The 27,899-nt window shown below is 39.2% G+C and overlaps 1 long non-coding RNA gene across 2 annotated transcripts; it reads right to left on the bottom strand.

Annotated features, from left to right (window-relative positions):
* Positions 1–12,547: 12,547 nt before the first annotated feature.
* LOC135361599 (uncharacterized) lies at positions 12,548–23,235 on the bottom strand. Of its 2 annotated transcripts, XR_010405112.1 has the most exons (4): positions 23,077–23,235; positions 21,621–21,928; positions 20,264–20,496; positions 12,548–12,838 (listed from the first exon to the last, which is right to left on the bottom strand). It is a non-coding gene; the product is annotated as an uncharacterized LOC135361599 (long non-coding RNA). The 2 variants fall into 2 exon arrangements; XR_010405111.1 differs by lacking the exon at positions 12,548–12,838 and having other exon boundaries at positions 19,288–20,496.
* Positions 23,236–27,899: the final 4,664 nt, after the last annotated feature.

Genomic DNA, 27,899 nt, shown 5'->3' with positions numbered 1-27,899 from the left:
TTTACAGATGTTGCCTCCCTGTGGCCAGACTAAAAAATTGCTGATTTTATAACTGATTCCTTTATACACTGTTTTCTAATTCAAATGGTATAAATATTTGTCAAGGCTTGGGGAAACAAGAGTTTACTGATATTGATATTGTTTAGGGAGGAATACTTTGTCTTTTAAAAATAGATTCTGTGATTTAAAACTGGGGTGTCAAAAGGAAATAAAAAGTTCCATTTGTCATTTCCAGTTTCATCCAGAATCAGGTGTGTGTGCTAACAGAACATACAAGGTAACAGGTATTTTAATAAATGTGGAAAAGATTCATAATTTTTGTTAAATCACCCATGATCTCAAAGTAGAAGATAAAAAGTACCCAATTCTCTGTCATCATACAGATTATCCTGGTTGTTAATTATCTAATTTAGAGGTCATCTTTACTGTCCCACTGTGTTACTTTCCCACATCTCAGGGATTTAAAAAAAATCAATATAATTTGAAAAAAAGGTCTTATACACCAGACATGAATTTCTCTAAGAATGCTTCCATAAAACACAACACTTGGGTAGAATAGCTCCATATGGTTCCACAGATTTTCACTCTCACTTACCACAGCACTTAGTGCCCTGTCGTATATGATCTGTTCATTGTCTGAGCTGCCTTGTATATCTTGAGGGTATGTACTGTATCATCCTCAACAACTTTGCCGTCCTAACTGGTAGCTATTAGCCACACGAGCCTACTTAAAGTAGTTAAAATTAAATAAAATTTAAAATTTAGTTTCTCAGTTGTATGAGCCACATTTTAAGGGCTCAGTAACCACATAGGACTAGTGGCTAGTGGACAGCACAGGTATAGAACATTTCTACCATCTCAGAAGGTTCTGTTGGACAGTGCCCCTCCAGAGTGTGGGGTCTGTGAGAGCAAGGAATTTTGTCTGTTTTGTTCACTGATGGTAGTCACTCAATCAATATTTGTCTTTGTTCATCGCCATGTTCCCAGGAACTATTCTAACACCTGGTAAAGAGTGGATACTGAAATATTTGTTAAATGATAAATAAATGTGTATGTTTGCATATATAATATGTGAAAGTTTAACTCAAAATTTTCCAAAGACCAATCTAAATGTACCCTTCCATGAAGGTAAACAATCAAGGGTTGGTTGTAGCTATTTAGAAATGTTAGTTTGGGGGATGCCTAGCTGGTTCAGTCGGTTAAGCATCTGCCTTCAGCTCAGGTCCTGATCCTGGGGTCCTGGGATCAAGCCCCAGGTCGGGCTCCCTGCTCAGCGGGGGGTCTGTTTTTCCCTCTGCCCCTCCCCTTGCTTGTGCTCTCTTTCTCTCTCTCTCCCAAATAAATAAAAGAAATCTTTTAAAAAAAAGAAATGTTACTTTGGGGAGAAACTGTATTCTTTTCCTAGGTCTCCATAACAAACTACCACAAATGTGGTGGCTCAAAAGAACAAAATCTTATTTAGTAAGAGTGCTGGAGGCCAGGAGTATGAAATCAAGGTGTCAGCAGGGCAGTGCTCCCTCTGAATGCTCCAGGGAAGGATCCTTCCCTGCCTCCTCCAGCTTCTGGTGTCTCTAGGCATTCCTTGGCTTGTGGCTGCGTCACTCTAAACTCTACCTCCAGCAAGAATGTGTCACAAGGCCTCCTCATCTGAGTGTCTCTTAAAAGGACACTTGTCATTTATGATTTATAACCCACCTGGATAATCCAGGATGATCTTATGTTGCTATTCTTAACTTAATTACATTTGCAAAGGCTCTTTGTCAGGTAAGGTCACATTCACAGTTTCCGTGGATTAAGATGTGGACTTATCTTTTGGGGACTCGTCGGTTTACCCACTATGGGAGCTCTAATGTCTTTGAAGTATTGCCATGTAAATGTTTTCATAGTAGAAATCTCAACACTTCATTTAGAGTCACAGGTGGATCTGAATTTGAATCAAAGCATAATACAGAAACAGAACAAGAAGCAGTTTCAGGATGTGCCAGAAATGGAAATCCCATGGGTTAAGATAAACCTTTTGGACATACACACTATTGGGATATTTTTCCTTCATAGGAGTGTTGGACTTGGGTCTCAAAATGAAGACAAAACTATCAGTGCTATGGTAGTGAAGACTCCTTCCCATCTCCAAAGAGCAGAGAGTTTGGAAGGGGCACCTGTGGGTGTTTTCATCATTCTGTCACAGAATGTTACAGAAGTGTCAGCTGGTGCAGGAGAAATCTGCTCTTCCCCAACACACACCGTGGTCTCTGGTGTAACCTTTCTCTGGGTCCTACAGCCTGACGTAGAAATTTGCTAAGTTAAGAGAAGAGGACCTGACCATGCATTGGCTTAAGGAGTAGAAAGAATCTCTACATTCCTGGTAGGAAATGCTTGCACTGAATATAAATATAAAGTAGCAAATATTCTTGTTAAAACTATCAGAAGGGAGGACAAATTCAAGAATATTTATACTAAAATGTTATGTGTTATCCCATGAGAGGACATCCTTCAGATAAGAAATCAATAATGCTGTCTGAACTTGGACGTGTTGGATGAGTAGACTTCTGTGCATTTGACAATGGGGAAAGTATAATCTGGGCAAAGGGGGCAGCATCTGCAAAGGCACAGATTTAAGAAAGAGTTCAGTGTGCATAAATGGTTAGACTTTTTAAATGGCTGATATGCATCAGGAGTACATAGTGAAAAAGTGGGGGAAGGCAAAATTAGAAAATAGCTGGAGGGAGTCTCTGGGTGGCTCAGTCATTTAAGTGGCTTCTTTCGGCTCAGGTCATGATCCCAGAGTCCTGGGATCGAGCACACACTGCCCTCCCCCCCGCCCCAGCCCTGTTGGGCTTTCTCTCACTCTCTCCCTTTCTCTCTCTCTCTCAAATAAAGAAATAAAATCTTTTAAAAAATAAATTTAAAAAGAAGATAACTTAGGGGAAAACCGTAAATGGCCTCATATCTTTTAATATAGAATTGATCTTTACAACTTCTAATGGTTCCTCATTACCCAAAGATTAGCAAGAAGTGATCTAATCAAATATATATCTTATAATAATTCTAGTGGCTGCTTAAAAGAAGTAGAGACTAGAGGCATCAGATGATTAAGAGGCCGTAGCAATCATCCAAGTGAGAGGTGCTGAATGCCTGAATTAGGACAGTAGTAGGAGTACAGAAATAAGGAAATTGCTCTGTGTGCTACTTGAGAGGTCAAACTGACATGACCTTGAAAATTACTGGATATGTGTTGTGCTTCATTAGCACTCTGGTACCTATCTGTCATAAAGAATGTGTTTATTCCACTAGCTTTTTGGTAAGATGCCCCCAATGTCCGTGCTTCCTGAATTCCATGCTCCACTTCCACAGTGAATCTGGCCAAGCTTTGTGACTCACTTTGAGTCACAGCTGAACCCGGCCTTCCAGGCATTCTTTAAGGCTCCAGACATGTCAGTGAGCAATTTGGGGTATTCCAGTCCAGTCGAGCCCCAGATGTCACATGGAGCAGAAGTATTATGAGATAGTAAGATGGTAGCTGTTTAAAACCATTGAGTTTCGGAGCGGTTTGTTATGCAGCAAACTACAGTGGCACCGAAGTCCTTTGCAGATTCTTGTTGAGGACTTGGGGGCAATTGGCAAGAATTAAAATGTGTTTTTCAACTATCTGATTCCTGATGGTCTCTAATAGCTCAACTTGGAATAGCTGCCTATTTCACCAAACTTCTTTTTGAGTGTGGTCCTTGTGCTCCTGCTCTGGCACCCAGAAGATGTGTTCGGGTGTAATGTGAGTTCTGGGTCTCCACAACACAAGAGCTGGTGGCTGATTGCTCATGTTGGGGCCCTACAATAAACAGGGAGACGTAAGGTTTTCTTGTTCAATGTCATTTTTATACTTCACTTGTTCTTCTCATTCCATTTACTAAACCCTAAAAAACAAACAACCCCCCCCAAAACTGTGGGGCTATTTACAAGAGCATGCCAGTATTTCTGTGGATAATAAAAATTTAACAGACTTGGGCGCCTGGGTGGCTCAGTCGTTAAGCGTCTGCCTTCGGCTCAGGTCATGATCCCAGGGTCCTGGGATCGAGTCCCACATCGGGTTCCCTCCTCGGTGGGAAGCCTGCTCTCCCTCTCCCACTCCCCCTGCTTGTGTTACTGCTCTCGCTATCTCTCTCTCTGTCAAATAAATAAATAAAATCTTAAAAAAAAAATTTAACAGACTATTTTCAATTTCAGAGCAATCTTAGAGCCCAGAGACTGAGAATTTTGGTTTATATTTCCTTGGTTACATATGACTTTTGTAAAGACATGGATATTTTTTGTAAAGACTCTGCATTCCAGATTTACATTTTTCCCCATACTTAGTAGATTTTCCAAATTATGTGCCACTGTATCCAGGAACTGACCACATGTGTGGAAAAAGCTTTCTCGCCTCACATCCAAAGACAAGCAAGGGGCCCAAGTAAGTTGGAGTCAGGGACCGGTTTCAAGTGGCACTCTATTTGGAAGCATTGTGTAAACATAATCAATTTCTCTATGTTCTATGACATAGAAAAGCCTGTGAAGTCTTGTGTTGCAGCAAAGCACAAATGAACCAAACTCTGTCCTGGATGACTTTCTGTGCCTTTTGTTTCTACCAATTCACTTAGCTAAAGCCACAGGATAATTACTGAAAATATGAGAAATTCCTACCATTGATTTTTATGCCAATAATGATGGAGATCTAGTCTGGGAAGCTGACCCGCAGCTGGAACAGTGATTGATCTCCTTCTGTGTTGTTTTACTCCACCAACACTAGTGTGCAAAGGACTGTCGGTTTTCCTCCCTCGGTGTTGTGCTACACACTTCCCATTCTACTACACACACGCCAATAACATAAGAGATTCAACCATTCCCAGTCAGATGGTCAAATAGATTTATTACTACCTTGTAAATGATTTTTGGAAAAACAATCTTTCCATATGTATGTCTCTTAACTAAGGGTACAGTCTGAGGGATTTGTATGTATGCAATTCAAAACTGTTTACAGAATATGTAGTATTTTTGTTACACATGTGATAATGACAGGAATGAGATTTCAAAAAAAAAAAAATCTACAAAAAGAAATAGAGAGAGAGAGCAATAGCAGCATAATTTGAGAAGCTGGACCAGAGCTGGATAGGCTGTTATTAATGTGGATGTCAGGCTGACAAGTAGATGAAGAGGCCCAGAAACAAGTTAATTCATGGTAACAAAACCCAAAAATGTTCCAGAATTAGAGGCCTCTAGAGTACCAACGGGGTAGTAAACTGGTGGATTGTTTGGAAATCTGCAAAATAAGCAAGCACCAGATATTTTACCCATCTCATGTGCCTGGAAATTACAAATGAAGAAACTTAAATCATCATAGAGTTCAGGTACTTATCACAATCACAGTATAGCCTGGAGGATAGACAAAGAGCCTTAGTGAACGTCCCTTATCAGTGCTCCTTTCAGATTTCACAAGTGATTTTTAAAAAGTGGAAATCGCCAGAGGGCCTGGGTGGCTCAGTGGTTAAGCATCCAACTCTTGATCTCAGCTCAGGTCTTGATTTCAGGGTCGTGAGTTCAAGCCCCACATGGAGCCTACTTAAAAATAAATAAATAAATAAATAAATAAATAAATAAATAATGCAAATGGCCAAAAATGCAAATAGCCACATATGAGAAGAAATGAGAAGAAATGAAATCCAGATGTTCACATAGGGAGAAGGTTGAACTGAACCAAAACCAAAACCCTCCGTGGGTTAACAGAGGCAGCATTGCCTGTTCTGGTATGAACCATGCAGATCTCCATGCCAGGAATGACAAGAGGGCATATTCACACTCTCCATTCATACATGTGAAGAGATGAAGTGATATGACTGATATATTGGTGGGAGTTGAGGTTAGTGGTGCTTAGTAACAGTCCAGTTAGGTGAGGGAGCTACAATGACTAGAAGGCTTGTTTATCTATGTCTGCAATTTCCCCTGATTATTGAAAACACTGTAATTCAGTGAATTTGCCTTTTCCACCTACACATGGCTCTTTAAAAAAAAAAAAAAAAGACTTATTTTATTATTTATTTAAGAAAGAGAGAGAGGGCACGAGTGGGAGGGGCAGAGGGAGAGAGAATCTCAAGCAGACTCTGCTCTGAGCACGGAGCTGGACCTGGGTCTCGATCTCATGACCCTGAGATCAGGACCTGAGCTGAAACCAAGAGTCAGTGCTTAACCAAGTGCACCACTCAGGTGCCCCACTCAGGTGCCAGAGCAGCCCCAGCCGTGGGTTTTGATATGGGCTGCAGGTGCCTGAAGAGCACTGTGTCATAGCACAGAGGTATATGACTGCATCTTCGGGCTGGGATCCTTCCATGTACAAGGAGCTATAACCCTCCTGTGTATTAAGAGTGGTTTTTACTCGTCCTTTCTTCTTTTCATCCCCATTTAAAGTAACTGAAAACAGGAACGTGGGGCTTTTTGCAGGTTCCCATCTGTACCAGTGTAAAGAGTAAAAAGTGCTGGAAGGAAAACGGCAGGTGAAATTGGTGTTCTCTCCTTCCTGAACATGAAGCCATGGGGGATTCTGTTCCACATTCAATACGCTGCCCACTCCTGTTGAGAAAGACAGGGTCAGACATAGAAATTGGTCTCTCTACAGTTTCCATTTTCTTCACACATTCCCAAATAAAACCTAGGGGTGCCTGACCGCATCTCCCCCCTTCTCCGTCACCACCCACGACTGTTCAGAATGTGTTCAGCAATCCAAGGACTTACCGCGAAGGTGAAGCCACAGGATTAGCAGTGAGGGTACAAAAGGACTCCTCTCCATTAATCTCGTACAAGGATCTCAGCAGAGGAACGTTCTGCAGCCTAGATCTGTGGAATATTCTGCTTCAGAAAAGAGAATTCTGCATCTGGTTGCCCAGCCAATCAGAGACAAGTTCATATAAATGTCTCGGACCACACCAACCAACTCTGCCCTGGATTCAGTTTCCTGTGGTTCAAACACTGTTTTCTTGATGCCAGCTTCACAAACGGTGAGGAAATCCCCCACAGGTTTGTAACATAAGAGAGCTGACAACCTTTCAGAAGGCTGCTTCATCGTGGACTGCCATTATCCAGCTGCAGAGACAGTTGCAGGTGGCATAACGATCTGGGGTACGAAAAGCACTTTGGTTAGAAATCTTCCTATAAATTTTCAAAAAAATTTTTAGAACTTGCAAATCACCCCAAATTGAGGATGTGCATCCATACTAGGTGCTAAATTACCTTTTTGCTTAATTACCTTATTCTAATACAAAAGTCATGCAAGAGATATTATTACTCCCAACGTACAAACAAGGAAACTAAAGTTCAGAGAGATTAAGTTATTAACTCAAGGTCAAACACCTAGTAAGTGGCATAATAAGAATGAGAACAGGGCACCTGGGTGGCTCAGTTGGTTAAGCGACTGCCTTCGGCTCAGGTCATGATCCCGGAGTCCCGGGATCGAGTCCCACATCGGGCTCCCTGCTCGGCAGGGAGTCTGCTTCTCCCTCTGACCCTCCCCCCTCTCATGTGCTTTCTCTCTCTCTCTCTCAAATAAATAAATAAAATCTTAAAAAAAAAAAAAAAGAATGAGAACATACATCTATCTACCTATCTGGAGTCTGTGATGTTTGGAATCTGTCATGCCACCTACATTTGTGATGCCCAGTAAATGGTTTAGATGTTAGAGAATATATGTTCTAAAAATAATGGGAATCAGTATTGTGATTATTTTTCCTAATAGCCAAAAATGTGAGAACAATTCAAATATCCATCAGCTGGTAAATGGATAAATGAAATGTGGCATATTCTTCAAAGGAATACTATTCAGCAATTAAAATGAGTTAAATAAATAAATAAAAATATAAATAAATGAAGTTAAATACTACTATATGCTTCAACATAGATGAATCTAAAAATATGTTAAGGAAAAGAGCCAGACACAAGAGCGAACATATTATATGTTCATGATTATATTATATGAACATGAATCGTTCATTATATTAAATGTTCAGAAGAGGAACCCAGAAAGAGATAAAGGAGATCAGTGTTTGACTGGGGCCAGGGGTGGAAATAAGGATTCAATGTAATTGGATATGAAGGAGCTTTGGGGGGTGATAAAATGTTTAAAATGTTTAAAAATGGACTATTGTAATGGTTTCACAAACCACTTATGGTATCGATAAATATAGTATAGTACTGTGAATGTATATTTTTCTTCCTTGTGATTTTTTTCCTGATAACATTTTCTTTTCTCTAGCTTACTTTTGTAATGATACAGTATATAATACATACAATATGCAAAAATCTAGGTTAATTGACTGCTATCAGTACAGCTTCTGGTCAACAGCAGGCTATTAGTGGTTTTTTGGTGAGTCAAAATTTAAAAGCACGATTTTCAGTTGTGCAAGGCTCAGTGTCCCCAACGTTCGCCTTGTTCAAGGGTCAACTGTAATTTCTTCTTTTGCACATTTATTCAACAAATGTATACTTATTGTACCTCCTCTGGGCTAGGCATTGTTCAGGCAGGGAAGATGCAGTAGATAGGGTAGAAAAGGCCCATGGTGCAGTGGGAAAAGAAAAAAATTAAATAAACAGACTTTTAATAATAAGATAATTTTAAAGAGTGATGCACACTATAAAGAATATACAATACTGTACTGAAATAGAGCATTACTTTTGGGGTGAGGAAAAGTATCTGCTCTAAACAAGATATGGAGGGAGGGCTCTGTAACTTACCCAGTGAGGTATTTAACTTCTCTTGCACTCAACTTTCTTTTCTGTAAGTAGCCAGTGTCTATTGGGCAGTGGGCTGAGCTTGGCATGCATCATCTCATTTACTTCCCATCAGCACCCATGGTGTAGGGATGAGGAAACTGAAGCATAAAAATTATTAAGTAATTTGCCTCAGATCTTAACTAATGAATGGTAGATTTAGAAATCCAACCCAAGTTTATGGTCTCAAGCACATAGTTACACTGCCTCCTGAAAGGATGATGCAGCCAACCTTGACGTGTTCCAATAAGAATTAAATGAGGGGGCGCCTGGATGGCTCAGTTGGTTAAGCGACTGCCTTCGGCTCAGGTCATGATCCCGGAGTCCCGGGATCGAGTCCCACATCGGGCTCCCTGCTCGACAGGGAGTCTGCTTCTCCCTCTGACCCTCCCCCCTCTCATGTGCTCTCTCTCATTCTCTCTCAAATAAATAAATAAAATCTAAAAAAAAAAAAGAATTAAATGAGAACACACATGCAAATCACCTAGTGTAATAACCTCCCTATCTTAGGCACTCAACCAGATGCGTGTAATGTATAAAATATTGAGGGGTTGGGCGACACCTCCTAACCTGAATCTGAAACTGCAGGGGAGTTTATTGACAAGATAAAGCTCAATATTTTCTGAGGTGTGTTTGTAATCTAACAGCATATTTCACATATTATCATAAGTGTCCATGGTCTATCATGTTTCTTACTGTTACTGGGAAGTCAGGGCATTATGGTGTCATATTGGGAGGTTGGGCGGCATATTATAACATGAAAAGAGTAAACCATGCATGGTTCCTTACAATGCAATTATTATTTTTTTCCATCATTGACTCTTGCTCCTGCTTCTCAGCATATTTCTATACCACAATAAAGGACAGAGCAGTAAACACAATTTCACTTAACGGAGAAAGACCTCCCAACCTCTGCAACAGTGTCAAGCTTTATTTCCATGACATCTTACTACTCTCCAGCCCAAATCATCCCACGTATTATATTTATCATTTGAAGTCGATCACTTTCACTTCTGGCTAGGCAAAAGATTAAAAACAAGCCAGCTCTCCCGAATCTTCTCTCGCATGATTACCACAATGGGGAGTTTACTGGCTTGATTCAGCAATGGTAGCTCCCACTGGGACTAGTCTTCGTCACTATTTAACTTGTCTGTCATCCCTGGAGGGCAGTCACAGAATATTATAGTTTGTCCATGACTTTGTTTACATCCAAATTTCCTTCACAAATGTTACCCTACCTGACTTCCAGTAAATTCAGGCTCAATACTAGGTGCCTAGACAACAGCTCTGCATAGACTTCTCCACCAGCTATTGCAATTGCATGAGGTCAGATCCTTATAGCTACTCTCTGATTCTACACTACTCGTGGTGGTTGGTGGTTCTGCATCTCTGATTGTACCCTGACACAAAGCCTAAAAGGAAAAGGCTAAGGAATCACAGACCTGTACCTCTGAAACAAATAATACATTATATGTTAAAAAAAGAAGAAGAAGAAGAAGAAGAAGAAGAAGAAGAAGAAGAAGAAGAAGAAGAAGAAGAAGAAGAAGAAGAAGAAGATAGCAGGAAGGGAAAAATGAAGGGGGGAATCGGAGGGGGAGATGAACCATGAGAGACTATGGACTCTGAGATACAAACTGAGGGTTCTAGAGGGGAGGGGGGGATGGTTAACCTGGTGATGGGTATTAAGGAGGGTACATATTGCATGGAGCACTGGGTGTTATAGGCAAACAATGAATCATGGAACACTACATCCAAAACTAATGATGTAATGTATGGTGATTAACATAACATAATAAAAAAATAATTTAAAAAAAGGAAAAGGCTAAGGAGATAATTTTCATAATGATTCCAGATAATTGGACCCAGATTTGTGATGTGAGCATCTTTAAGTGACACTGCCCCTTTAAATCATTATGGGGCAAATTTATTCAACTTCAGCAACTTTGCACATATTCTTTATGATTGACTTTAAGTAAAAATTTCAAGACTGAAAATGAATTAGAAAAAAGTTACTCTGGACCCCTGCTTCCAAATGACATAGAAAAAGGTTTACCTTAGAACTAAATCTGATTCAGACCACATACTAAGCAACCACACTCACTAACATTTCTTGTCTGGGATCTGCAGGTATGCATTTTGGCTTGGCTCCTGCAGCAAGGGCTCTCTCTTATTTCGCTCTGGGGTTTTTGTTCAGCTTTATTATCACTTCAAACACTCTGTTCCTGGAGAGCACAGAAATACTTTGCTGAGTCTTCCAGCTATAAGGTTGAAATGGTGAAGCTGATGGATTTAGCTGCCTTCTGGAAGTTTGTAGAATAGCAACCGTTCTTTGCACTCTGGTCAAAAGAACTCTGATGAACAAGGAAAGTGATCTCTCCACTGGGAAGCTGTGGATACCAAAAAGTATAGTATGTGCTCTGCCTTGTTTCACACAGACAGTTCAGGGTACCGAAGGGCTGCCCCCTCTCTCATGGATGGGGCTGGCTGGACTTGAGTCACTTTCTGGGCCACACTGGATCCTGAAGGGAAAATCAGACAACAGAGCTGATGTAGTAAATAAAATATGGTTAAGAATTAGACTAATTTGGGGTGCCTGGGTGGCTCCATCGGTTAAGCCTCTGACTCTTGATTTTAGCTCAGGTCATGATCTCAGGGTCGTGAGATTGAGCCCTGTGTCAGGCTCCGTGCTGGGTGTGGAGCCTGCTTGGGATTCTCCCTTTCCCTCTCCCACTGCCCACCCCCCTCTCTAAAAAAAAAAAAGTATTAGACTAATTTCGGGCCCAAAGACAAACCAAACTGATATCATAATATGTAAAATGCTTATTTTTCTCCAGTCTTCCTTCCTTCCTCAAATGCACGTGAAGTACCATACACCTGCACGTAGTCCTTTCATCCTTAACATTCTGACCCTTGTCTGGAACCATCCCCACCAGAGTAGATGGAGGCCACGAATACCCTTGGCAGGTCGGGGAGCAGCATGTGGGCTGTGTTCCCTGGCACAGATGTGTTTAGCTTTGCTCAAGCTCTGAGTTCCCGGCAGCACATACACAGAGCTCCCGAGTTCTGATGCTGCTCCCCCAAACAGGAAAGAGGGTTACTTATGTTCATTGACCACATGGTCCATGCACAGACAAGAGTCTGGCTCACCCCAAACCTTTACTTGGTCTACTGGTCTTTCCCCGATAGTTAAGTCAGGCAGTACCTGAAAAGGGACGTGGAAAAAGCGATCACCATTAAAATTTTGAGCTGAGGGGAAATGAAGATTGAATCAGTTGACATACATTGATAATTTGCAGAGGAAATAATTTTAGGGGCCCATTGGAAATAGAATTTATTATGGGCCGTGGACTTTCCTTGTAAATCTACTTACTGGTCGTTAAGTTAACCGATATGTACTTTTCTCCACCCAGAATCTAATGACTGAAAAAAAACACCACCACCTCACAGATCTTTGGTTTCTCAGTGAAAGCCAATCCTATCCGAAGCAATGAGTGCATCTCTTTTTCTTCTTCCTTACTGACTTCTAGGGCTCTACTTAACTTTTAGAATAAATAAAGCTATTCAAAATCAAATGACAAAAAATCAGTCCTTCTGACTTTCCGAATCCATTCAGTTTATATTTTCATGACATTATAACAGAAATAAAATACTATTCTTTTGAAATCTGACATTGAGCTTTACTTATTAGACTCAGAAAAGGATCAGTAGTTTCAACCCTATTGCCTCCACAAGTAGAATTGTACTTATTAGATCATGTGTCCTAGAATTATCCTTATGTCCAATTTTCTCTCTTTGGTCCAGAGAGTTTGGTCTCACTTATTAAATTCTGTGGCTGGGTAAATTTTTTTTTTTTTTTTTGTAAAATAAATTCAAGATAAGCATGCTAGATCTCTCAGTTACACAAAGCTCCTACAGATGTGACATCTATACGCTGCACATACTTAGGACATGTCAACACCAGATGATGGCTGAAGTTTTGTATCCTGTTACTGATCATGTGGAAGGTAGCTGTCATTCTTCTATATGGTTTCATTGTTTCAATGGATGAATTAACCTGAAAGGACCAAAAGGCAAATAATTAGATAAGAGAGTACAGACAAGGTCTCTAAAACAATGACAGTTCTTTGATTCGAAGGTCAAAGTAATTTATCAATGAGTGGTGCAGGGAAGAGAGTTTATAATTAGTTCTGTCCCACTGCACCTCGGAATGCTGACAGGTAACTGATGCCTTGGTGAGCAGTTATTTGTAACTAAGCAAAGGAGACCACGTGCTGTGGGCACAGCAGCCTGGGGAGCAACATGATGGCAAGATTTCCGTCTTGTTGAAACAGACCTGCTGTATTTCTGATGGTAGAGGTGAAGGTCCCTCAGCAGCATATAGCAGTGGCCTCTGAAGTGTGGTTTCTGGCTAGATCAAGTTTGAATGTGCTATCACACCTACCTGGCCCATCCCAAATGTTTCATCTTTCCTTGTGATTTAATGATTATATCTGGTAAAGGACAAGCCTCACGCTTCATACCAAAGGAATAATGAAAAGGAAATTTATTACTTAAAATTTCCAAGTTTAGTAAATTAATCTGTGGTAAGATCTGACAGGCTTATCTGAAACAAATTTACTATGAATCATGGCTGTGATTGCAAATACTTATTCATGTTTTGACTCTTCTCTTGCCTTCAACCTGATTCTAAGGTGAAATGTGCTCACTGGCCTTTGGCTTCCCTACATGAGACAAATGAGAAATCATGACCTCCTTTCCTTCCTGCTTACCACCAAACCCTGAGAACTGGTAGCTTCACAACAGCAAACATTGCTCAGACAAATGATATCAAAATATGCTTCTGACTTCTGTGACCTCTCCAGATGTGTATTGGAATACTAAATATAACAGCAGTAAAATCATATTCATTTATGATGTAATGCTATGCTTAATTTATTAGAAGTTATAGAAAGAAAAAAAAGAAACAAAACAAAACAAAAAACAACAAAAAAAGAAATTATAGGAAGGGAGAATCCGTGAATCCTCTAAATTCAAATAAATTTGGCCATGTTGTTGCCATGAGTGCTCACATAATGTTTGGTGCAATTCTACCATTCTTATTATAGTTATCATGAAAACAAAACCTCTCCCAAAATGCTGTTTTATCAGTGAAAATCTTCCAAATTTTTAATAGTATATTTTTCAAAATGAAAGTATTTCATTCTGTATGTATTTTAGATATTAACTCATCAAATATATGATTTGCAAATATTTACTCCCATTCTGTGAGTTGTGTTTTCATTTTCTTGATGATTTCCTTTGCTGTACAGAAGCTTTTTGGTTTGATGTAGTCCTGCTTATTTATTTTTGGCTTTTGTTGACTTTGCTTTGGGTATCAAATCCAAAAAGTCACTGCCAAGACTGATGTCAAGGAGCTTACCCTCTATGTTTTCTTCAGGAGTTCTATGGTTTCAAGTCTTAACATTCAAGTCTTTAATCCATTTTAAGTAGAACTTTGTTTATGGGGTAAGATATAGGTCCAGTGTCATTCTTTTGCTTGTGACTGTCCACTTTTCCTAGTATCATTTAGTGAGGAGACTATCCTTCCCCATTGTATATTCTTGGCTCCTTTATCATAAATAAATTGATCAAATATGTGTGGATTTACTTCAGGGCCCTCTGTTTTGTTCCATTTATATTTGTGTCTGTTTTATGCCAATATCATACAGTTCTGATCACTACAACTTTGTAATATAGTTTGATATTAGGATGTGTGATGCCTCCAGCTTTGTTCTTCTTTCTGAAGATGGCTTTGGCTATTTAGGGTCTTCTGTGGTTCCATACAAGTTTAGGTTTATTCGTTCTATTCTGTGAAAAATGTCATTGGAATTTTCAGAGATTGTATTGATTCCAAAGATTACTTTGGCTAGTACAAACATATTAACAGTGTCAATTTTTCCAATCCATGAGTATGGAATATCTTTTCATTTATTTGTGTCTTCTTCAATTTTTTTCATCAATGTCTTATAGTTTTCATTGTACAGGTCTTTCACCTCCTTGGTTAAATTTATTCCTAGACATTTTATTCTTTTTGATGCAATCATAAATGGGATTCTTTTCTTAATTTCTCTTTGTGATAGTTTGTTATTAGTATATAGAAACACAACTGATTTCTGTAGATTGATTTTGCATCCCACAACTTTACTGAAATCATATATTGGTTCTAACATATACTGACATCTTGTGGCATATCTCTAATTCTGAGCCAATTGATTTTTTTTCCCACTTTCCTTTCTTGTGTATTGAAAACATGTACAGTGTGACTAGGGAAGGAAGTCTCTGTGTTGTTTATTTTAAGTTGAAGACACTGTAATTCACAAGCCAACTGAAAGATTTTTCTAATGGGATTTTTATTGGCATTTATTTAGCCTATTGGGAGCACATCTGGCAAAGTAGTAGGTAATAAGCATTGCATTCTCCATTCTATGAACTGGTAGAGCTAGAAAAAAAATTATCAAATAATTTTCACATGGAAAGGTATAAAAATTATCTAGCAGACACCTTTGCTATGAGAATAAACAGATATTTAATTTTGCTGTGTTTCCTGCAGATCTCTCTCTCTCTCTCTCAAACCTTACAGACAGAACCAAAAGAGTAACCCCTATTCCTTCTCTTGTTTCTAAAGTAGTAACCACTATTAGGAATATTCCATGCATGTCTTTTAAAATTTTAGCCTTATAGATATGTATCACAAAACAATATATTATACTCTGTTTGTATTTTGACATTTCTCGTAAATAAGTGTGATGCAGTACGTATCATTATGGTACTTTTTACACTCAGCACTTTTTTTAAAAAGATATATCTAAGAAAATCTGCATAGAACTACTTTTTTGCTTTTAATAGGGTTATATTTCCATTGTGTGAATACTCCACTATTTGTCCATTCCGTTACTGATTGATTATTCTTATGTTAAAACAGTGCTGCAGGGGCACCTGGGTGGCTCAGTCGTTAAGCGTCTGCCTTTGGCTCGGGTCCTGATCCCAGGGTCCTGGGATCGAGCCCCGCATCGGGCTCCCTGCTCTGCGGGAAGCCTGCTTCTCCCTCTCCCACTCCCCCTGCTTGTGTTCCCTCTCTCGCGCTCTCTCTCTGTCAAATAAATAAATAAAATCTTAAAAAAAAAAACAAAAAAACAAAAAAAACAGTGCTGCAGTGAGTACCCTGTAGATGTCTCCTTGCTCAAATATTGAATTTCTTTAATGTAGATATCAGGAATTGGAACTGCTGGGTTTTTTAGATATGTATATCTTCTTTATTAGGTTAGGAAAATTGTTCTCCTAAGTGTTTGAATAAATTGTTCTCTGTGTGGTTGTTTTTCTTCAACTGAACAGGTCTAATAGTCCTTATCTCCCTGTATTCTTGTCAACATACTTTTATCAGACTTTTAATTCTTTGCTGACCTGATAGAAATGAAATAGTAATTTCTTTTAATTTAATTTCCTCTGATTACTATAGAAGTTGATGTTTTATATGTTCACTGGCCATGCCTAGTTCCTCTCCTTTAGAGTGTCTTTAATATTCTTATCTATTTTATATTGGATGTTTGCCTTATTTATTTGTAGGAGTTCCCTATTGTACCCATAATTCCTAATATTTTCTTGGTTATATGGCTTACAAATACATCCTTCATCTCATTTTTAATTTTGTAGTGAGGTTCTCATGTAGGCTAAAATTCCCCTTCTTTTACTAATGCTTTAGGAATTTTTATTTCTAATTATCAAATTACTTTAATGACTCTAGATCTATTTAGTTTTTCTATTTCTTCTTGAGTTATTTTTGATAATTTATTTTGTCTATTAAGTTGTTCCTTTTTCTCAGAGTTTTAAAACTTACTGGCTCAGCATAACTTTTTCTTAATAAAATTTTAATTTCTACTGTATTTCTAGATACGTCTGCTTTTTAATCTTTCATTTAATTGTTTTTATTGGTTTCCTAAAAATTTACCACAAACTTGGTGGCTTAAAACAATAAAAATGTATTCTCTTACAACTCTGAAGTTTGAAAGTCTAAAATCATTTCCACTGGGCTAAAATCAAGGTGCCAACTGCTCTAAGTTCTTCTGGAGGCTACAGGGAATAACTGTTTTCTTGCCTTGTCCAGCTTCTAGAAGCTGTCCTAAGTTCCACATCACACCGCCTCATCTCCCTCTGGTTCTGTCCTCACATCACTTCTCCTCTAACTCTACTGCCTTCATCTTATAAGGACCCTTCTGATACATTGGGCCCACCTGGATAACCCAGAATAAACTCCCCAGCACAAGGTCCTTTTTTAAAAAAAATTTTATTGTTATGTTAATCACCATACATTACATCATTAGTTTTTGATGTAGTGTTCCATGATTCATTGTTTGCATATAACACCCAGTGCTCCATGCAGAATGTGCCCTCTTTAATACCCATCACCAGGCTAACCCATCCTCCCACCCCCCTCCCCTCTAGAACCTTCAGTTTGTTTTTCAGAGTCCATCGTCTCTCATGGTTCGTCTCCGCCTCCGATTTCCCCCCCTTCATTCTTCCCAGCACAAGGTCCTTAAATAACCATATCTGCAAAGGTGTTTTTCTTTTCTTTTGTTTTTTTTGTTTTTTTGCCTCTGTAGGGACCCAGGGCAGGTGCCCCAAAATGTACCACAATGGTATATTGATTATTTTGAACTGAAACTCTTTGGGAAACAGCAGGTGCAAGAACACTCAGCCCCTTCTCTGTCCCCCTGAAAACAGGAAATAAATCTCTGATGTGAAAAATACCCTCCCTGTACTAAGAAGTAAAAAGACAGCCTTATCACCAAAGATAGGGACTTTAAAGCTGGGTAAGCTATAGAAACAAACCTTGTGACTGTCAGCTCAAATTCTGCTTAGAATTCCGTATTAATAAAGTTCCCAAACATCTGGGGTTTTTGTCTTCTAAATTCCTCACAAACCTATGTTCTCCTTGTTTAAATTGTATTAAAACTGCCTGCTTTGGTCATTGCTTTGGGTCTCAATTTCATTATTGGGCCTCCACGTGCATATAATACAACTTGATTTTTTTTTTTCTCCTGTTGCTCTGTCTTGTCTCAATTTAATTTCTAAGCTAGCTGGAAGAAGCCTGGGAGTAAAGAAGGAAACTTCTTCCCCTACATCATGTAAGATAATATATTCACAGATTCCAGGGAATATGACATGAACATCTTTGAGGGTCATTACTCAGCCTACTACATTGTTTAAGTATTTTTAAATTTTTCTATTATTAATATTATCAATATTTTTTAGTTCATTAAAAATATTCAGCACTGGATTTCCCCATTTATTGTTTTGGTTTTGTTACTGTTTGATTAATTTTTATACTTTATTTTTAATTAAAGTACAATCTATACAATGTAATAAATGGGTCATAAGTATAAAGTTAGAGGCATTTGAAAAATTGCAGACTTATAAATCACAACCCCATCAAACTGTGGAGTATTTCCTTCACTCCATCAAGATCCCTTGTGCCCCACCCAAACAGTTCCCAACCCACACAGGAAACCATTGCTCTGCTTTATTTCACTATGGATTGGTTTGCCTATTTTAGAATTTCACATGAATGGAGTCAAACTATATGCACCATTTTGCATCTGGAAATTTTTGCTAGGCATTATGTCACTGACGTTTATTCATGTTGTTATGGGTATCAGTGGTTCTGTCCATTTCATAGCTGAGCTAATATTCCATCGTATATATACAGCACAGTTTAATTTGTTTATGTATATTTTCTCTAGTTTATTGCTATTATGAATAAAGCTGCTGTGTATATTTCTTTTTTTTCCTAAAGATTATTTATTTATTTATTTGACAGAGAGAGACACAGTGAGAGAGGGAACACAAGCAGGGGGAATGGGAGAGGGAGAAGCAGGCTTCCCCGCTGAGCAGGGAGCCCGATGTGGGGCTCGATCCCAGAACCCTGGGATCATGACCTGAGCCGAAGGCAGACGCTTAACGACTGAGCCACCCAGGCGCCCCTGCCGTGAATATTTCTACACCTAGCTCTAAGTCATGAAGATTTTCTCTTATATTTTCTTCTAAAAGAATTACAGTGTTTCATTTTACACTTGGGTGTATTAACCATTTCGAGACTATCCTCAAATTTTTGTGTAAAGGTGTGAGATTTAGGTCAAGTTTCAATTATTTGCTTATGAATATCTGATTATCCCAACACCATTTGTGGCTAAGACTATCTTTCCTCCATTGAGTTGCCTTGAAACTTTTCTCAAAAAATCAGTTGTCCCCACTTGTGTGGGTTTACTTCTACACTTTCACTCAGCAGCACAAAGTTGTTAATAATTCCCCTTTATTTCCTTTTAGTGTAGAATCTGGGGTGTGGTTTTCTTTCTCATTCCTTACATTTGTACTTTGTGTCTTCTCTCTACTTTGATAATTCTCACTAGGGATATACCAATTTTATTAATCATTTTAATAAAATAAACTTTTAAATTTTTTATCTTTATTGTTTGTTTTGTAGTTTACTAGTTTGACTTTCTAATTATTTTTTTTCTTTTAGCTCATGTTGGGTTTAATTTTTCTTCTTTTTCTATCTTCTTTTGTTGAAAGCTTAGAGCTGTGTTTTTCAACTTTTCTTCTTTAGGAATATAAGTATCTAAAATATTAAATTTCCTAAGTGAAGGGGATTAAGAGTACACTTATCATGATGAACACTGAGTGCGTGTAGAATTGTTGAATCAGTGTATTGTACATCTGAAACTAATATAATACTCTATGTTAGCTACATTGGAATTAAAATAAAATAAAATGAAATGTTAAATTTCCTTCTATGTACTATTTTAGCTATATCCCATATACATTTATATTTTATATACTGTAATAAAAGTTATGTGAATGTGGTTTCTCAATATCTTATTGTGCTGCACCCCCTTTTCTTTCTTATGATGATGTAACATGAAAAAATGTCTACATGGTGAGATGAAGTGAGGTGAATAATGTAGGCGTTGTGACATAGCGTTAGCTCACTATTGACCTTCTGACAATATGCCAGAAGGGGGATCATCTGGCTTCCAGACTACGGTTGATCACGGGTAACTAATACCACAGAAAGTAAAACTGAGGTTAAGAGGAGGCTACTGTATTTTAAAGTTTAGTGCTTACATTCCAAGTACTTGGAAGTTTCTAGAGACATTTTTTTGCAATTGATTTTCTCAATTTCACTTTGGTCAGAGAATAAATTCTATATAATTGCAGTCCTTTTAAATGTATGAAGAATTTTTTTGTGGCCAAACAGATTCTGTGTGTGTGTATGTGTGTGTTTGTATTTCCTCTACACAGTAGGATTTGGCTGGAGCCTCAGCTTCAGGTTTGGGGCCAGGCTGCAGGTGCCTGGGGAGCACTGTGCTTTTGCTGCACAGAAGTAGGTGGCTGAGTCTCCAGGCTGGGGAGCCGTGACGTGCAATGAAAATTGTTTGGCACTTACATTGAGGGAAACTGTGAATCTTCCATCTTCCTTTGTACTCGCGACCAAGAGCATAGCCAGCAATAATTCGGGGCCTTTACCAGGGTATTGTCGGTACCATAGGAAGTAGTCAAATGCACTGTTCTCGTAAGTACAGTTCAGCGTAGAAATCTCTCCTTCCCGGACTGTCAGAGATTGAGGGACCTGTTTTACCTGCTGCTGGCCACTCTTACTATTCTGTTGGCCACTCACCCCTGCTTAAAAAGATAATAAAAGTCATTAGGTCCCCAAATTTATATTTCCCTACCTGCATGAGGTTTTCTGTATCCCAATGTCCTCATCCCCCCCAAATTAATGACATATCCTGGAGTTTCTCCTCCACAACTCACAGCCTCGTTGAAGCCATAGAATTAAAATGGATGTTCTCAGGATCCTGGCCATCCCTCCTGATACCAAAGCTCAGGGACAATTCAGCTGGTCCTCTGGTCTTCCTCGCCTGCTAGGACTCTAACTTAAAGTTCACACCTGCTTTTAATTCCTTCAACAGGCCCCGCCCCTTCACAAGTGCATTTCCTTGAAGCTATTTCTGTCCAAGGGTCAAAGGAAGCTCTTCCTCATTTTGCCCGAACTTAGAATGGCTGAAAATATTTTCACTGGGAATCAGAGATTTCCTTCTTACACACAGATTAGGATGAGTTTAGAATATCTTTCCTACAAAACCCCTCTTCCTTTTCCTCACACCTCCTAAAATGTTAAAAATCATATATTAAGTCGGCTTAATATGTCAATAAATATTACATTTATGGTGGGGAAGAGAGGGACTCCTACGAAGCCACAAGATCAGCATGTATAGGGGCATTTCTTTTTTTTTATTACAAGTACAAATTAAAGCCTATTAAAGACACACAAAATGCACACTATCCCATTATAAGCTAGGGTAATGGGGCAGAGCACAAAGAATATATGGTCTCTTTCCGCTCAGGGAACTTAAATTTTATTACAGTCTTTCAGATATGTCCATATTTTACATGATCCTAAGAAATGACAGAAAGTAATTAAATCAATTTCAATTTCTTTTTTTGTTTTGTTTTAATTTTTTTTTTAAGATTTTATTTATTTATTTGAGAGAGAGAATGAGAGAGAGAGCACATGAGAGGGGGGAGGGTCAGAGGGAGAAGCAGACTCCCCGCTGAGCAGGGAGCCCGATGCGGGACTCGATCCTGGGACTCCAGGATCATGACCTGAGCCGAAGGCAGTCGCTCAACCAACTGAGCCACCCAGGCGCCCCAATCAATTTCAATTTCTTTAAAATATTTCTTATTTAAAATATTTCTTCTAGAATAGAAATCAGGTAAATTAAATATTTCTAAGAATATACCTGGGGAAAAGAAGTTAGGAAGTACTGGAATTATCTGTCCTCCAGGAGCTTTGATCTCCAAATGGGTACAAGAGAATGGAAAGATTCTGCAGATTTCGGAAGACTTGGAGCCTTGACCATCCAGTGTGTAGCACTTTTGGTAGCACTCAACCTGAGTTTGAGCACATGTTGAACCTTTTCTTCACGTTTTGTCCTTATGGGTGAAATATGAAAATACGAAGAATCCATTTGGCTTTAGATGTTAACACAGCAGGACGCAGAGACAGAAATTGAGGATAAATTCCAAAACAACCCTAAAAAAGGGTGATCTGCATTACAAATAATAGAAATTAGAAGAAATAAGGAGCACATATTTTTTCTGAGGCACAGAGAAAATTTTGTATCTGTATTTGATATCACCTCAAATCTAATAAAAAAGTAAACATATCACAGTCCAACAGGAGCCAATGTTAAGAGTCCCCATTCCTCATTCTACAATCTAATCTCATTCTAGTCCAGTACCGTAAAGAGATTTTTTATTGTTTGCTGAATTTGTGATGTGTTTTTTCTTTTTCATTTATTCATTCATTAATGCATATCTTCATAATATATTAAGTGAGTGCCTACTACATCGGCAACACTTGGGTCTCATTCATCAAAGAGACATAGTCCTGATCTTCAGTCAACGTAGTCAGTACTCAAGTATACCCAGATAAAGGTTTATGAAAGAGAATTGTGTACCTATACGATGTGACTAAAAAAAGAGTAACGAACTCTTGTTTCTGGGCCCAGAAAGAGAAGAGTTCCAATGGAGGAGATGCTTGAACTGGGACTTATACATCGTCAATAGGGTTCCTAGTATAAATTATGGGTTAAGAGAATTCTAGACACACGTTAACTCAGTGATTGGAAGTTGGCTGTGTATGGTGAAAACAACATAAATTCATATTGAAGAAGCTAATATGGCCCTGACTTTGAAGAACAAGGTGTATCATTTTAAAAAGTGTTGCTTTTCAAAGTCTTTTTCAAACTATTAGACTGGAATAAACACAGATACTCTTAAGGTAGATGGATGGATATGTAGGTAGATAGATACATAGATAGACGATTGATAGATACAAATTTAAGCAAAGTAGGAGATAATAGCCTATTAAATTTTTAAAAATATTAGTTCTGGCTAGCTGATGATCCTGTGTGTGTGAGACCGATGTTAATCTTCTCTGAAGCAGCACTGCCTCTTGGTGGCCATATAGAAAAGTTACACTGACCAATTTTACGCAGCTTCTTAACCTTTGTGTTCAGAAATCCCTGGATCAATCAGAGCACTGAAGTAAGAGGCTGAGTCTTCTTGAGCCAGTGATTTCTTCAGATGGAGTAGATTTTGTTCTTGTTGAGATCCCCTATGAAACCTTTATGGCTATTTACTGAGGTTTATCTCAGATGGATCTGGGGGTCCTGGTTGCGATGCTGGACTTACCAAGAGGCAACAGGGCGCCTGTCAATCTCACTTGCCCTAGGGGCTTTTCAGATGCAGAAATTGGCCCTCAGGCTGAGTCCCCGCTTGGGCTGTCCTTCTTCCAGTAATACCAACATCAGATCAGGGAGAGCCCTTCATACTGAAGAGAACATGTCCTGAAATAAATTCTAATGTAGACCGTTGTTTTATATCTTTGCCAAAATGTGATATAGTCATCTATTTTTTTTTTTCAGCTAACATAATAGTTGTGTAATGATCTCATTGTGGTATTACCCTGCGTTTCTCTGATGACTAATGATGTAGGAAGCTTGGCATACTTTTTCCCTGAAGAGCCAAATAGTAAATATTTCAGGCTTTGTAGGCCATTCGGTCTCTGCCACAACTACTCAACTCTGCCATTGTAGCAGGAAAGAAGCCACTGATAATACATAAATACATGAGCATTGCTATGTTCTAATAAAACTTTATTTGCAAACATAAATGGCTCGCTAGATTTGGTTTGTGGGCCATATTGTGTTGACTCCTGATGTAGAGCATCTTTTTATGTGCTTATTGGTTCTTCCTATATCTTTTATGAGAAGTCTGCTCAAATATTTTACCCATTTTTAAAATGGGTAATTTATCTTTTATGGATATTTTTTTAATGGCATGTTCGTAATTCAGTGAAGAATCTTACTGCTATGTGGACACAATCACCTATCACTACATGGTCCACAATTGCTTTGAAAATTCTGACTTTGGAACCAGTGACTTAGCAGACATACAGAGCAATAAACATCATGATTCGGACTAGAATAAGCTACAAAGAGAAATTCATTTTCCCATAATCACAAATGTTGATGATTTTATGAGTTCTGATATCATGTCAACTAATGCTGATGTTGAGTTTCAAACAAGAACAGATGTCCTTGATGTTAGGTTTGTTGTGGGTATAGGGGAAAATAGTAAAAAACTTAAAATTTTTAAATTTTTCACAAGAAAATATGCACTAACTGCCGTCAAAGGATAAAGCAAACTGTGGTGGGATTTATACTCTAGAGCTCCCCACAAAATCAGGTCATCTGAAATCTGATCCTTGTTAGGCCTTTTCCCTTTCCTTTCCAGGTGCACAAATCCTTATCTCAAGGTGTGCCTCTGGGGAACAGGACCTAAGACAATGGGTATTTAAGTTGTTCATTATTTTCTATTGGTGGAAAAATAGTCATACTCTTATAATTGTGATGTCTTCAGTAGACATGATGTGCCCAGTGTGGGAAGCAAAAACAAGAGAAAAAATTAAATTTCCTTACCTCCTACAGCCCATTGACAAGTCCTTGAAACAGGCAGAGTGACCCTCTGGTAGCTCAGCTGTCTTGATGAAGGAAAAGGCAATCTTAGCTTAACATTATCCCAAACCCCCTGGATCCTGTGAGTCTACTTTAACATACAAAAATTCCTTTGGAAACTTCCTTTATCTCTGCCCCACAAGACACATGTTGGCAGTCATCCTCCAAGGATATGACTCACCGATATACATCTGAAGGGTCTCATGACTAGGATTTTACTAGACAGTAATAAATGACCTTTTCCTAATGATAGCTAGCCCCCTCAAGTTCCTGGAAACCTTGCTTCCAAAATTCCTTAGTGACTTATGCTATTCCCTAACTCCCTCCCAACTTGAAATTATATAATGGGTCACTCCTCATGACCACGGTGCAGCTCTTTCTGCCCACGGGTCCTGTCCCCGTGCTTTAATAAAACCACCTTTTTGCAGCAAAGACGTCTCAAGAATTCTTTCTTGGCCATCAGCTTTAAACCCCAACCCTTTCCTACCTCAAAACTACACTGTTGGGTTTTGTAAAAATCAACACTAATGGTGTTTTGTGTTAAAGAGTCAGAAACTTAGAGATGAGCCTTAGTCTTCCTTTATTTTGGATAATAACTCTAAGAACAACTAGTGTTTGATTTGAGAGAAGTTACGGTATTCCTGTTTCTAATCATTAATCCTCTCCAGAATACACGGTTGTTTTACGATGACGATGCATGGTGTGTTTGATTAATTGTACCTGGGACAGGGTTAGGCTAAAAGCAAGATGATGGCTTGCTTTCTTGATGGAGAAAATCAATGTATCTCAAAGAAAAGTTGAACTTTCGATTATTCTCTGTGTAGGCCTATTCTATGTGCTAGTACCATGAATAGGAGGCTGTAAATTCCAGAATGGCAGTGTGAGTAGATCTGATGTAGTTTTGGAATGTTGGTGAGGTGAGGTCCAGAGCCAACAGCCAAGGAAGAATTTTTGAGATGTCTTTGATGCAAAAAGTGGTTTTATAAAAGCGCGGGGACAGGACCTGTGGACAGGAAGAGCTGCTGCCCTGGGATTGTGAGGAGCATCTGATTATATACTTTGGGGTTGGGGGAAGTAAAGGTAAGGGAGGTTCCAAAAGGATCTTCATATGCTAAAGAAGACTCTCAGGATCCTGGGGGCCTTGCTATTGTCAAATTAAGATTGTTTTTGCCTTTAGCAAGGAGTCAACATAAAGACAGTTGGGAGCTTCCTGGAGGAACATTTACTCTGCCTGCCTCAAGTATTTGTCAATGGGCTGCAGGTTAGTTATAAAGACATTTTTATCTACATTTCTTTCTACCTATGTTTCCCACATCCGATCCACGGATACAGTCCCCAACAAAACAATCACAACTGATGGAAATTATTTTTTAAAAATTAAAGTCTCTGGACATTGTCCTAAGGGTATACAGCAAATAAAAAGGGCATGTAGAGAAATATTTATTCAGGAAAATCTACTAAATCTCTAAGAACAGAAGGAGTCTGTGGCAATGGAGCCATGACCCACTCCCAACCCCCCCTGACCCCAGCTCGGGATGATGGAAGCTCTATGCTGGGTGGGTATAACCGAGAACACAGGGATCCTTGTCCCCCCAACTCCTGATATAGGGCTACACTATCTCCCTGGGAGAAGCTGACTGCCAACACCTCTTATCTCCCCCAACTTTTTGTTACAGAGGCTCCATTGCAAGCAAGAGAAGCCACAGAGTGCCTACTTTTCACCCCACTCACAGGGCAGAAAAACGGTACCCCAAGCATGACAGACTGAGAATACTGGGTCCCTGTTGCACTCACCCCAGCTCACTCATAGAGTGGTGGTTCCATGCTGGGAAAGGCAAGCCAAGAAGACCAGAAGCTACTCCCTCCACCCAGCACACTGCTCATAAAGCAAGAATACCACTCGGAGAAATGCAAACTGCTATCCCTTCTCACACCTCCAGAGTAGTGGCACAGAGGTTATGCCCAGGGAGACAAGCAGCTGTAAGAACAGAGCTCTCCCATAGAGAAGACTTTATCTGGAACAGAGCATTAGGAAGTTCAAGTTTAAGGGTACTTTTGAAAACAGCAGAGGTTTTTGGTTATAAGCAATTAATAGAAGTCAGGTAGCTCAAGGACAGCAATAAGCTAAATCATGAACTAGCTAGAAATTTAACAGGAAAGAGAGCTAGGAAGTACCCTCCAGGGGTCAGAACAAGCCTCAATGATGAATCTCAAAGACTACCTTTGCAAGGGGGCTTGGAGCAATTGATGCCAACTGAGATATTGTTGAAAATGACAGAACAGTCAACCAACACTTAATTGAGGCTAGTGGCAAGGTGTCATACAAACAGGGCAGAGACCTTACTTACCACAGATCAGGGAAAAGGACCACCAAAGAGTGTCTTGCTAAAACCACTATCATATCTGCATGTCTGGGCACATCCCCAAGACAGTGTCCTTCTAGGACCCATGTCAGAGGCTGTACAATGTGGGGAAAATGGACTTAACTGAAAGAGTCAAGGCACTAAACAAATAAACAAGCAAACAACAAGCCCTAAAAGGGGTGAGGAATGGAGATCCAGAATTGCTATAATATATACGGCCTGAATAATGGCCCCCAGTGATATTCAGGTCTTAATATGCTGGGTATCTGAATATGTGAACGAATATGGCAAAAGGGATTTTAGATATGTGATTAATATAAGGATTTGATATGAATTATCCTGGATTATCTGGGTGGGCCCAAAACAGAATTACAAGTGTCTTTATAAAAATGAAGTAGGAGATTTGACTCCAGAAGAGGAAAGAGATGTGGTAGTAGAAGCAAGAGGCTGGAATGATTCAAGGACGTGTCATGGGCCAAGGAATCCAGGTGGCCTCTAGAAGCTAGAAAAGGCAAGGGAATGGATTCTCCTCTAGACCCTCTAGAAGGACTCAACCCTGCTGAGAACTTTTACTAGACAGAGAAACTGATTTCAGACTTGTTGAGTCCAAAACTATAAAAGAATAAATTTGTTTTGTGTTCAGTGACCAAGTTCATATATGAACATTCAGCAGAAAATTTTTTTGTTTGCTTTGCTGCACTAGTAGGATGGGATGCAACTATTTGCAGTTGTCTGTTGGGACACATCATGCTAAGAGAGATCTGAACACTCCTGAGACACCCAGCTAAGCTGGATCATTGCCTAGTAACATCTTTATTGGAGTGGTTTTTTTTTTTTCTTTTTATTCCTTTGACTTTTTGCCCTTTTGGAGTCCAGCCTACTGTGGCTTAAATATTTATTTTAATTCCGTCTTCTTATTAGCTACTCTGGGTGTTCCAAGTTAGAGGTTTATAGTGCAGAAAAAGAGACACCAGATTGAGAAGGGAAGATGAAGACCAAATCCCAAATCTGTAGGACCAACAAGCGTCTGGTTCCAACTCTACTGATATAGTAGGGAGTGGTAAGCTGTACAGATGCTGTGTGGTGGGCTCCTGATCTGACGGCGGCTGGAGGAGGAGCCCAGCCCAGCTGAGGG

This window comes from Mirounga angustirostris, unplaced genomic scaffold (genome assembly GCF_029215605.1).
Source record: "Mirounga angustirostris isolate CCGP_5_RB_7025 unplaced genomic scaffold, mMirAng1.0.hap1 SCAF_9, whole genome shotgun sequence".
Classification (NCBI taxonomy): Eukaryota; Metazoa; Chordata; class Mammalia; order Carnivora; family Phocidae; genus Mirounga; species Mirounga angustirostris.
This window is presented reverse-complemented; position numbering and strand designations above follow the sequence as displayed.